The sequence below is a fragment of the Opisthocomus hoazin genome, chromosome 4, assembly GCF_030867145.1.
Source record: "Opisthocomus hoazin isolate bOpiHoa1 chromosome 4, bOpiHoa1.hap1, whole genome shotgun sequence".
Lineage (NCBI taxonomy): Eukaryota > Metazoa > Chordata > Aves > Opisthocomiformes > Opisthocomidae > Opisthocomus > Opisthocomus hoazin.
Genome location: NC_134417.1, coordinates 92,818,961 through 92,832,367, shown reverse-complemented (window position 1 = coordinate 92,832,367; position 13,407 = coordinate 92,818,961).

Below are 13,407 nucleotides of genomic sequence, written 5' to 3'. Positions count from 1 at the left end.
TGGTTCCCTGTCTCATGATCAGCCACAGGGTATCTCATGCACCAGAACCTGATGATCTTCCACAGGTTGTTTTACTTTACAGTTAATAATTCATCAGAAATAATCATAAATATTGTGTCCTCAAAGAATTCAGAATAAAATGGAGTAAAAAAGAATGCAAATTGCAGATCTGAAGGTGAGGCAATGAGGACCCACCTTCAGCTCCATGGCTTGGAAGTGATGGTGCTGGTTTTCTACAGCACATGCAGAGCTGTAGGACCTTGCTGCTTTTACCTGCTGAACCTTCCAGTGTTAGTCTCTTTGCTCTGGGGATCTCAAAGCACTTGATGCATCATCCTTGTTCAACAGAAGTAATATTTCCAGTATGAAGTAAAAAATATTCTCAAGATCACAGCATGGGTCAATAGCTCTGGAACGGTTTGCAGGGTCCTCCTCTAAATGCTGCACGATTTATGTAGAAACCTTCACCGAGATGGAACATGTAATAGGCATTATTTTGATGTTTAAATGTTCTCCATTCTAAGTCATGAAGGAATGATGAACAAACTCTTGGACTAGTAAAAAGATGGGGAACATGTAGATAGAAAGGTAAGGGATGTGCTGACACATTGGGTACTACAGCAATTGCGTGCCTCAACAGGAGGACACCCTGAGACTCTGGGTCACTGTAGAAGCATGTGCTTCTATCGTCATCTACCATCAGTAGCAGGTAGGTTAGTAGTTGGAGCGCTTGCTACCAGTTTATGGCCAATTCTGGAAGAAGTTGTGGATGAGGAGGAGCATAACCTTAAACAAGGCTGAACGTGCATTGGAGGGAAGAAACAACAAGGTTAAAGATCTCTGCCATTTCTCTTGGTTTCACAAAAGCTCTTGATGTGAACCAGTACATAAAGTAGCAAAATATATTGCATATTTAAGACAAAAGTGCACAGGGAAAAAGCATGAAGTGAGGCTGCTGCAGAGTCATGACCATTCGTGTAGATACTTTGGTTTAACCACTGCAACTTTTCTTTGTATTCTTAGAGTGACTGTTGAATTTTAGGGCTGAAGTATGCAGTGAAACTACTGTAGCATAATGGTCAAGTTACTACAGCTTAGTTATATGTGAAATTGTATTAAGTGAAATTGTCACTTATAAGGTGACCTATGGCAACTGCCTGTGTGTGCACATTGGGACTCGGTAGCAGATGTCTAAGTTTGCATTACTACACACGCTGACCAGACAAGCTGTCCAAACTCTTAAGTGGATTGAAGGATGCAACACTGGCCCACATGTGGCTCTCTTAGCTTTTGGAGATGACATGTACAATGGGGGGAAAAAACATTTTAATGAAAATAATTCTTACTAGCTTCAAGAAATTGGAACTGCTGATTTATGCTTCGCAATAAATGTCAAGATTTGGAGTTACTGATTTGTGCGCGGCAATAAATGTCAAGATAACAGAATGATTGGGTCAGGGACAAAAGGAAAAGATGTAAGGAGGTGAAACACAGCAGAGATGAAACTGGGACAAGGCGATCCTTGTGCAGCCCTGAGGGCGGAAAACAAGCAAAAAGCCCCAAATCTAGTTCCATCAAGGGTAAGCTTGTGCCCTTGGCCACCAGTGTGGTCCAGAAGTGGAAGATGGACAGATGGATGAAGAGGTTACATTTGGTATAAAGACTGAGAGCATGGCTTTAGCTATGCAAAGCAGTTGCACTAAACAAAAGAGTCCAGAATACTGGAGGCAGTAGTCTTCTGCAGAAGATATCAGGCTTCAGAGGAATCATCTTTAGATGAAGGAAGCTGCTAGGCAAGAAGCAGCACTAGCAACACTCAGGTAATAGTTCAACAGGGAAAGACTTCTGAAGGCAAGCAGATGAGACTATATCAAAGAAAATGATGCAAACACATCTGAGGTTAGCCTCACTACAATGTTGCTGCCACTTAGTTGCCTGGTCAGTGTGTATAGGAAGATGAAAATGTTGGGGCTTCAGGAGGAAAAAGGATTTAGCAGAAAGGAACAGCAAGTAGGCTCTGGGCTGAAAGAGTGTATGATCATGTTATATAAAAGAGAAACTTAGGCTTAGTTTAGTAGCCTGAACCTAAATGTAAAGGAGACATTGATGTACATGTTTGTAACATTTATGGAAGATCCGCACTCCCTGGAGCAGTGGCTGAAAAACAGGTGGAATACAGCACAGTACCTAAAATAAGATTAGACTGCTGTGTTTGGGGAAGTGAAACCAACTCCTAGTCAATACCAATAACGAATGATGAGACCAAAGATGGACTGTGGATTGGGGTGTCTCTTGCAGGACGGTGGAATAGTTCCTTAGCCTCTGACTGCATTGACTACATGGAAGCTGAGGCACATCACTTGCTGATGCCAATACTGTAGACATATATTTTTACGTCTTAACCTTCAGGCTAAATCTCTCTCTCTAAAGAAAATGCGTTTACCCTTACTTAGGTGCTTAAAAATGTGTGGTGCAAGTAGTTAAGCCTAAACTAGTTATCCAGGGTTATCTATGTCTGAGACAATGTGGCAGTTACATAGGGCTATTCATCCCATTGAGGAAACTTATCTAGATCTGATGAATAAATTATTTCTCTTCAGTGATTATTAGTGGAGCCTACAGTGACTAGCTCAGATTTGGGTGTCTAGTTTCTAGATGTCCAATTTGGAGCAGGTAAATCCTGCCCTTGACATCCAATTCTTTGCTTGATATCTGGGAGTAGGAGCAGGGAAGAGAGAAAAGGGGATTTTTGGGGCGTTCTAAGGATCAAGGGTTCCCTGGCAGGAGCTGGAACAGGAGGTGGTAGCTCATTACTCCCCCATGCTTTGGGTTTCCAATGCTTCAGACCCTGTAGGGCTGGTTTGGGGGTGGGGATCTAAATTAGGAGCCAAGGCTGGACTATGTTCATGATACACTGTTTATTTAGCACTGTTTACTCTTGTTTATTACCCACCATGACATGTTCCCCCAGCTGTGGAGGCACAACGTCTGCTTCCAGTGAAGACTGGGCTATACCAAAGACTTGGCCCCCAAGGCCTGCTGGATGGCTTGTCCCCAAGGTGTGGTGGAGCCCAGGTGTGTCCCCGCCATCCCAATGCGTCTCAGAGTTGCACTGAAGAAAGGATCTCTGCATTGTGTACAGGCATCACCTTTGCAGCTTCCCCAAGTGCCCAGGAAGGTCTGGGAGGAGGAAAAACTGCTCTGTAAGGAGCTGGATCTGAACAGACATTGGTCACGTGGGGCTGTAAAACATCTACTAAACCCCGAAACATTAAATCATTTCCAGGCAAGTTGTGTTTTCAGGTCAGAACAGTTTGACACTAGTTCTTCTAACTAAAAAGAAAAAAAAAATTACTTTGTTTCTGATTCATTTCAGGCAGGGAGAAACTGTCAGTGGTGATGGTGGGGGAAGCAGAGGTATCATCCCCAGTGGAAAAGGAGATAGCTGTTGGATACAGGAGTTTTATTCGATTTATTAAGAAGCAGAGAAGAAAAATTATAAAAGGCACCACTTTTCAAGGTTTGGTTTTTTTTTTTAAATGCCCCTTCTAATTAGGCTTGACTGGTGTTGCTGTTTTGCCTGCAGCATGGCTGGCCTTTGAAAAACTAACAATGTTTATTCCTAATTGCATTTGATTACATGTATCTAAAGGCCACAGCTGGTTTGGGAGGACTGAGCTTTAAAATAAAAGCGCACACACGCTCTCTCCCTTTGCCTCCTTCTAAATAACAAGAAGGAGATGGACTATCTGACAGTGGATTTCCATGCAGGCAAAACTTATCTAGTGAAGGACTTCAAAATCCTCTGCAGTGGTGGGCATGGTCCAGATGCAACATTGAAAATACAGTAATAATAATTTGACCTGTGGCTTTAGGGGTCAAGGGCCAATATAATAAGATTATGCATTTAGGAAAAAAAAGACTAATATTAATGACTGAATTTTAAGTGTGATAGCTAATAAATCTAGTAATTAATGTTAAATTATGATGCAGATACAGCTATAGACACGGTTGTGAGGCTTGCTTGTGCCAGGGCTGCTCCTGGGCTGGCCAAAGAACCCCCTCTTCTGCTCTTAAACCTCCAGGCTCCCTTGTTCCCAATGGGAACCTCATTTTTTTTCTTTTCCATACCTGGACCAGTGAAGAACAGCTTCAAATTGAACTCTGATGCCTTTTTTTCATCTGAGAAGGGCAGCAGTCACACAACAGCCTCTTCAGTACAGCTGTAGCATTTAGGATAGTTGTTCATTAGCAGAGACAATAAACTTAGCTATAGATGCAATCTCTCTGCAAATTATGAAAATGCTCTATGAGCATGTCTAAGTTTTTCCTTAACCTTTATGAAGGTTTGGGTTGGGGAGGGTCCAGTGACTTTGCACCCTGTATAGTCACCATCCCTCTTTCTTGAGCCTATCTCCTCAAGCAGACCATGACAAGGAATTTCCCAGAAAATGGCTTTTATAATTGTCTATAATATTTTGAATCCAGCTGAACCGAAATACTGGCATTTTCCTTAAAGATGTCATTGTAAAGTTAACACTTATCTCTCAAATCATCATGTGTGCTGCTTGTGTACAACCTCCTGAATGATTATTTTCTTGTTTGTTCTTTTTATTGTCAGCTATTGAGTTAAAACTGTGCACTCACGTGGGAGATCAGCCTCAGGAGGCCACTATAACTACTCAGTAATTTTACCTGCCTTCATTTAAACTACAATCACTCATAAGTGTTTTTAGATCGTTGCATACAGCATCACATCCATCACATTCTCTTGGTGGCTGCAAATGAGGGTTACTGTTTCTTGAGCCTAACAATGTACAGCTAAGTGTAGTATAAACTGAACGCCACCTAACACGGTCTGTATTGACTATATCATTTGTCTATATGGCAATTTGAAAGTGGAAAGTCTTGGAAAACATCTGAACGCCTTTAATTGACCCTTTTTTTTTTTAAATTGTCATCAATTTATATTGCAGTGATCTTCTTGCCCTAGTCCACCAGGACCTGCCTTTGCTCCACTGAAGCTATTCATAACTAGTAAAAAGGATTAGTGTGGGTTGCTGGTTTTTATTCCTTCCCTAGTCTCAAGCCTGTGTTGCAGCTTTTCCAATGAGTCCAAGCTAGAATTGACAAGAGACCAGAAGCATCTTTAATTCCTATCCTGGTAGAGAGAAGGGGCACCGTTTTATGATCTGATAAAACTTCAGAAGACTTTCTTTTATGTGATTTCCAAGAACAGAGTTTAATCTCCTGAATAGGAAGCTCCAAACTCCACTTCAGAGACAAAGAGCTTAATAAAGGTCTGACAGGTGCAGAATTGAGTCAATAAGGGGATCGTTGACTAAACCACATGCTACATCCCAAGCACCTGATGTGCCTTCCACCCCATGGTCCACCTTCACTCATGGTCCAAATCTTTAAAGATCTGACCTGACGCACGTTATCCTGACCAGGTCACCCTGATTATTTTCCCTGTTACATCTGAGCCCAGAGCACCCTCTTATAACCCATGAGGCTAACAGGCCACAACTCCGCCAAAACAAGGTGGACCTCTCCTATAAAACAGTGGAGACTGCAAAGGTCCAGTTTTCAGAATGCTATTTTTTTTTTAGCTTTGTTTTTATTTAGTGTGATTCCCTCCTTTAGGTACCTGCAGACAGATGAAAAAGGCTATAACAAAGGAGAAAACCCAAGTAAATCAAACAAGGGCTGAGAAAAGCCTTGGGATAGGAATGAGAAGATTATTATCACAGAATCACAGAATGTTAGGGGTTGGAAGGGACCTCTGTGGGTCATGTAGTCCAACCCCCATGTCAATAAAGAACGCAATAATGAACCATATAGGGGGATGACTGGAAAAAATGTAATCTATTCCAGCTGGTTTATCAGTCCTTAGTCTCATTAAAGTGGCTCAAATAAGCATAGAGGTTTCCCAGTGCTTTCCCAAGGCAAAATCCTGAAGATTTTCCTGTTACGCTGCAGAGTAGACTATTCCTTAAGCTGATGACAAAATAGTCGTAAAACATGATGGTGTTAATCTTCAGCCTTGGCCCAAAAAAGGGCCGAATCTAAGAAGTGATGGAGTTTATATTGGCATTTATAAGAGGAAATATCTGTTCTAGAGGCACTGCAAATGTTGATGTTCCTCCTTCCCTCCCTAATCTGTTTTCAGAGCGTCCCTTGTACACATCAAAGGTCTGATGGTCAAAAGCAGCAGCAATACTATGAACTGTGATATTGCCTCATCCCTCCTTCCCTGTGTGAGCTGTCTGCTTCTTGAAATGCATACTTTACCCTAGCTGGGGCTTTTGGAGAAATGATGGGGAAGGTGGAAAGCTAAGGAATGGGCTAGTGCCATGTGCATTTCATGTAATGGGTGTTTCTGGGAGCTGAATGCATTTTCTGAGAAGTCCTGTGCAAAGGAGGGGGGGAAAAGCCAAATCTGTGCTCTCTTGTTCTTCAGTCCACTTGGTGCTACAGCATTGGTGTGATGCTAGAAAAGAGCCTTTTCCCGTTCCTCTGGGTGTTTGTCTAGCACTTGCATATGTCTGAGTGTGTGAATACATTTGAAAGGTCAGGATATGGAGGCACTGAGGAATGTCTAGGTAGAGCTAAGTGGGTGTGTATCTTCACAAACCTGTACAAACTATGGTTGAACTTGGGCAAGGGGCTCCTGGGGAAGAGTCTGTAGCACTGTGTGAGGTGCTGGAGGTCTATCTGCAATGCACCTTACTGGAGGGCTCCTGGTGCACTGAATGGGGCAGTGTCCAGGGCAGCCCATGAAGCTGATTCCAAATCTCCCCAGTGCCAGGGTAGCTTGCTAATCCTTAAACAGTTAATTTTCCACTTGAGGGACAGAGAATTCTTCTAAAAGGCCTATGAAAGAGGCAAGCCTTTTGTCAATGCAATTAGATTCAATATTGAGAGGCTTTTATTGCCTCTTTGCTCACAAGTAGAAAGTGTGCATGAATCTGCACATTTGAAAACACTTGAACACCATTAAACAAGAACATCTTCTTGTATCTTGTCTTTACTGCATTTTTGGGTGGGTTTTTGGTGTTTTTTTTGTTTTGTTTTGCTTTTTGAGCTCACTGAAATGCTCTGATGTCCAGTCCCTTTGACATTCTCTGTATTAGCTTAGGTGGGCTGGCTTAGCATAAATTGAATTATTCAGAATAACTACATTGTATAATTATTTGAAGTAAAAAGTCCTTGCAGAGCTTTGGAGCAGCCTGTAATTCATCTGCTTTTAGAAATACAGAAACTGACTGTTCTTCTAATCTCATTTTTGGATAACTGGTAGTTAACCTGCCACGCAGCTTGCATTTCCAGATGAGATTTTCTCCTTTTGATGTGTTATAAGAAGTAGAGGAGTTTTCAAGAAAGTCTGGTATACGTAAGGCAGACCATAAAATTACACCTGTTTTATAACAATTTTCATGGTTTTGCCATTTATTTTCATTTTGATTTTGCATGAGGACAATTCCTGTAAAGCGCGTGTCTGTGGAACATAATGAAAGGGAACATCTTCCTTGGGGGGGTGGTGGACGCTGCGTCTGCATGTCTCCCTGGCTCCAGCGAAGCGTGCTTTGTGAATTGTGCACTGTAAGAGAAAGTTCTGCCTCGCTTGTCACCTTGAGAGCTGCTGTAGGCCAAACAGCTTGGAAAAACGTGACAAAATGCCTACAGCAGAGTGTGTGAGTTTGTAAAGGAGCTTTATGTTCCCGTTTGCCTTGCTGGGGATGTTATATCATGGTCAGATGGGGACCACTTGGTAGATCCGTTTGAAAATCCTGAATTAAGTAACTTTAAAATGAGATAAAAAAAACAGAGCATCGGGGAAGAAGATGGGCCATGGGGTGGGGATACGAACTCAGCACAGTTGTTGTTGTCTCTGATATGCTGGTGATGAACTGCTAAAATCTGCAGCCCAAACGCTGCAGCGAACAGACCTGGCTTGATGTGAAGCCAGGTGAGAGGCAGGGCACCCAGGGATGCGAACTTTTAAAATGTTGAAAAAATCTTTTCTTATGCTAGCCCATCAAAGCTATGCCTACACAGATGCATTTTGAGCAGTGTAGCTAAACCCAGAAATCTGAGCAAAGCAAGCTCTGCTGCAAGAGCACGCTGCTTATCGGCACCACAGCACTGGGGCTCTGACCCCGGACCGATACAGCAGCCGCCTCTAGCATGGCTCAGGCCTTGGGAAAAGTGATGAAAATGTTGAAAATGGCTGGGCTGCAAAATTTTTGGCAGCTGCAATTTTGGGGGGATGTCCTTCCAGGCGGGATTCTCACTTCTGAAACTGCTGGCAGTAAGTTTTAACCACTGCCAGGGCATAGTCCTGAGTGGTGAAGCTGCTCTTCCCTCCTGTTTCATCCCACCCTTGGTGCAGGGAGCTGAGGCTATGGGAACGTGTAGTCATCCTCAGGCGAAAGCTCTGAAACTGAGCTGTAGGTGAGGAACATCACCTCAAAAGTTAATATTTTGGCTGAACTAGACAAAATGAGGGGTAGGAAAAGAAAGAAAAATGCAGCCCAAACGTTTAACTTGGGCAGGTACATCCAGGGACAGGCTCACCGGGGTCATGCCTGCTCCTGCTCTTCTTTCCCTGAGCCTCTGATGTGGGGCACTTCTTGGGCACACAGTACTGGGCTAGAAAATGATGTGCTGTGACCTGGGCCCTTTGCACTGTTCCAAGCCCTCTTTGGGGCTTAAAGCAGCCCTTACATGCTGACTGTCCTCAGCAGCAACTATTGCCATCTTAACAGCACCTTTCTTCTAGTGCTGGGCCTGCAGAAAGCAGCAAGCATCTCCCAAAGAAGCCCCTGACTCCTTGGAGCCACCTTAAATTCCCCCCTGCCCTACCTGTCCTCCTTGAGTAACATGCATGGAAAAACCCATGATTTCTGGACACCCCCGACCCCCCCACTCTGTAAAGCAAGTTGCTCCTTACCTCGATTAACTGTGCCATGGCAGCTCTCGAGCAGGACAAGAAGAGGGAGGAGGACCTCACCCAGGAGAGAGGATGCTGCAAGGGTGGATCCCACGCCATCTTCTCTTCTCTGACTTGTGCACTGTAGCCCAAAGCAGGGGGGGGGGTTATGAATAACCCAGCCAGCTCTCAGCAGTGTTCAGCATTTACCAGAAGCGGTAGCGTGGTGTCCTGGCCCGTCTTTACTGCCTTGCTTTCTAACCCAGCAGTCACAGAGCTGACACCGGGGAATCATTAATTAATTAGACTGGTGTCGCTTACAGAGTGCTCTGCTGCTCCTCAAGCCAGGCTTCGTGAAGGGGGGGGGATGCAGGGAGCAAAGTAGTGCTCACAGCTCTTGCCGCTGCCCCAGAGGAAGGCGATTTACTCATTAAGACCCTGGCTTTGCTTGGTTGTTTTTTTTTTTTGTTGCCTTTTTTTTTTTTTTTTTTTTACAGCTGCCTGACTGATTCCAGCTCTCTTGCTCTTGTTTTTCTCCTGGCCTGTTGAGAGAATTCTCTTCCCCTAATGAAAAAGGGCTGTAAGCCAAGCTGATGCATCATCAGAATCATCGCTACCCTGTGCCCCTATGCTAGCAGAGTCCAGCACAACTAGAGATGAGTATTTGTCATCTTGTGATTTTAAAAGCATCTTTCATCCCTGAATGATTCTGTGGATGTGTTGCTACAGACTACAACTTCACACGGCCTTGGTCTCTGAAGGCAGCTGGAGGCAACTGGGAAGAGCATGTGCATAGCAGGCTGTAGTAGCTGAAACTGCAGGGCCACCATCTCTGGCTCAGCTCTGCTCAAGGGGCTCAGGAAAATTCTCTGAATCAGATGGGCAGGGAAAACACAGCTTGAGGGGTTTGAGGGAGCCTGGCACTCTCAGCTGGACTGTCCTTCCACCGAGGAGCAAACAAATCCCTTGGCCACAGAGTGAAAAAGAGAGTCAGGGGGAGAGCGACTGGATGAGCCAGGTTTACTATATTCTCCCATACTCCTACTTTCTTGTAATATTTTTTACTGTGAGAAGCCTGGGATTTTAGGCAAGAAAACAAGCAGTGAGATCTGGGAGGATCTACTCACTTCTGCTATGGTGTTCTTGCACTTTTAGAGAACTAAGCACAACTTCAGGAAAAGTAGCTCCGCAGCAAATTAATATTTTACAAGCTCAGATAGGGCAGGCCAGCTTTAAAGTTTGCATTACTGATTAGATTGTGAAGATCAGAGGAGGGCGGAATGATGCCAACACGTCCATTGCTTCAGAGAAAAAGCAGCCGTTCGGTTCTCTGCTGCGTTTCTGCTTGCTGCAGGTTCACTCGGTGACCGTTAGCTGCTGTGTTCCGATGCATGAGATGATGGGAAACCGTCTGCTTGGAAAATCGGTGTAAGTGTTGGGTGGGGTGGAAAGGGAGCGAGCACAGGATGCTGTGTTATGAGGTCTCCTCAGCAGATGGCAGACGGTGGCAGCATCGAGGCAGGGAATTACACATAAACCTCAGAAGTTGTGCAGCTTGGCCCTCCTTTTCCGGACTAAAATCCTGTCTGGAGCTCTGAGATCCTAAGCAGTGGTTCACGACACTGGTTTTCATGTTTTTCAGTTGGATTTCTTAAGGAAATGGGGCTTTTGGACCATAATACTCTGCTCGCCCCTCTCCTCCTCCCAGCACCCTACCTTCCCTCCTCTGGACTTCTAGAACTTTGCTGCTGTCTTAACTCAGATGAAATTGGCCACGGGATAAAGGTCTGGGAGATACTGAGTTTCTGTGTGTTTCATTTTTCAAAAAATGTGTGTCTTGGGTAAAACAAGTAATCAGTTGCAGTCCCCATGGAAGGAAGGATAGCATGTGGATAACTCTTGCTGGACACTAGAGGATCCAGGCTGGGTAGAGATGCTATGACCAGTTGAACCATGGGGAGCTTCGGTTTGTGCCTCCATCCTGCTAGACACCAGCGAATGCAACCACAGGGCATAAATCCAGAGCTGACTGGGCTGTCAGTCCTGCTGCTTATGGGACTGCTTTCTTTTAGAAAACAGAATCACAGAATGGCAGGCGTTGGAAGGGACCTCTGTGGGTCACCCAGTCCAACCCCCCCTGCCAAAGCAGGGTCACCTACAGCAGGCTGCACAGGACCTTGTGCAGGCAGGTCTTGAATATCTCCAGAAAGGATACTCCACAGCCCCTATGGGCAGCCTGGGCCGGGGCTCTGTCACCCTCAGAGTGAAGAAGTTCTTCCTTGTGTTCAGCTGGAACTTCCTGTGCTTCAGATTGTGCCCGTTGCCCCTTGTCCTGTCGCTGGGCACCACTGGAAAGAGTCTGGCCCCACCTTCCTGACCCCCACCCTTCAGATATTTACGAGCATTTATTAGGTCCCCTCTCAGCCTTCTCTTCTCCGGGCTGAACAAGCCCAGCTCCCTCAGCCTTTCGTCCTAGGAGAGATGCTCCAGTCCCCTCCTCATCCTCGTAGCCCTGCGCTGGGCTCTCTCCAGTAGCTCCTCATCTTTCTTGAACTGGGGAGCCCAGAACTGGACACAGTACTCCAGATGAGGCCTCACAAGGGCAGAGTAGAGGGGAAGGAGAAGTTCCCTCAACCTGCTCACCACAGTCTTCTTAATGCACCCCAGGATGCCATTGGCCTTCTTGGCAGCCAGGGCACAGTGCTGGCTCATGGTCAACTTGTCGTCCACCAGGACACCCAGATCCCTCTCTGCAAACCTGCTCTCCAGCAGGTCCACCCCAAGCCTGCACTGGTGGGTGGGGTTGTTCCTCCCCAGGTGCAGGAGCACTAGTACTAGTGTACTTAAGAGGAGCTTGTGGAAATGCACCTGCTGTGCTGTCAAGCTCGGTATGAGCTCCCTAAGCCTCTGGGTTGTTGTTTCCAGAGTGCAATTTGTTACTTGTGCCTTGTCCATGAGCTGGGCTGAGTTCAACACTGCTCTCGTCCTTTTATTTGCAGATTCTCAAGAGATGAGGGTGTTTGGTGTTTTGTTTTTTAATGCGCTGAGCAAGTTGGACTGTGACTAACTTGTGGGGAGACCTTACTGAGGCCTTTGTGCACTTAAAGGGGGCATATAGCAAAGATGGGGACAATCTTTTTAGCAAGGGCTGCTGTGACAGGACAAAGAGTAATGGTTTAAACTAAGGGAGGGTAGATTTAGACTGCATATGAGGAAGAAATTCTCTACAATGAGGGTGGTGAAAGACTGGAATGGGTTGCCCAGAGAGGTAGTGGAGGCTCTATCCTTAGAAAATGTTCAAGGTTAGGCTGGATGGTGCTCTGAGCAACCTGGTCTAGTTGAAAATGTCCTTGCTCACTGCAGAGGGTTGGGCTAGATGACCTCTAAAGATCCGTTCCAACCCGAATCATTCCATGATTCCATGAGTTATCTCCTCTCTATGTGCTCATGAACCAAGCCTGCTGTGGCATCAAACCACTGCTGGAAAACATTTGTGCCAAGAGCTATGTAAAAATAGCACAAACAGACTTGAGCTTTTCCTTTCTTCCAACCTCCAGAATTCTTATTCTATATATGGGTCACTGAAGCAGAGTGCCTTCTTTAGTTTTCAGGGGGAAAAAAGAATATGCAGATTTCTGCAGACTCACGACATTTCAGCACTTTGTAACTTCATTTTAGTTTCTTTCCTTTGGACAATCTGAAAATACTTGGAGTAGGTCAGAGCAGAATCTCCTGCTGAGATTTTAAATTACAAGATTTCATTTTGACCTTCTATTCCTTTGAGATTTCAGAGCTCTTTTTAATTTTATTTATTGATTTTATTTTTAATTTTCTTTCATGACAACGCAGACAAACTCCTTATTTGCAAGCATCTACTTCTAATGTGATGATCTGACACCTCGAGCTGGATATTTTGTAATGAGAGAAAAAAGTGTTGCAAAACTTCTGAATTTAGAAACAGTGAGGAAGTGGGCTTTGCAGAGATGGGGGAAATGGTTGTCTTTGCCCATATACAGCCCTACCAGCAATGACCCCTCGTCGGATAAGGTTACTCACAGCCCACATTGCATATGCTGTTATGTACTCACCGATTAGTGGATGACCACCAACCTCTTCGTGAAACCACAGGTTTAACAGAAGTTTAACACTTGTCAGCTTCCTATTTATAGCTTGTGCCTTTTGCATCCTCTTGGGAAACAAATGAAACGCGGCTCTTGCTAAACATGTCACCTCGCCAATCACGGTGGTGCTGGCGTTGTCACTACGCAAAAGCACAACAACGCCGTTTAGGAGAACATCGCAGTCGTGAACTGTGTGAGCTTGCTCAGCACGGCAGCAAGAGACGCAGGGGTCAAACCACTGAAAGGGGATGTGGCTCTTGCCTGCCTCGTCTTCTTCCCCACCCTGGGGCTTCCTTGCTGTCTGCCTGCATTTGGGATGATGGGCAAATGGACGAAGAACTGCAGGGTCTC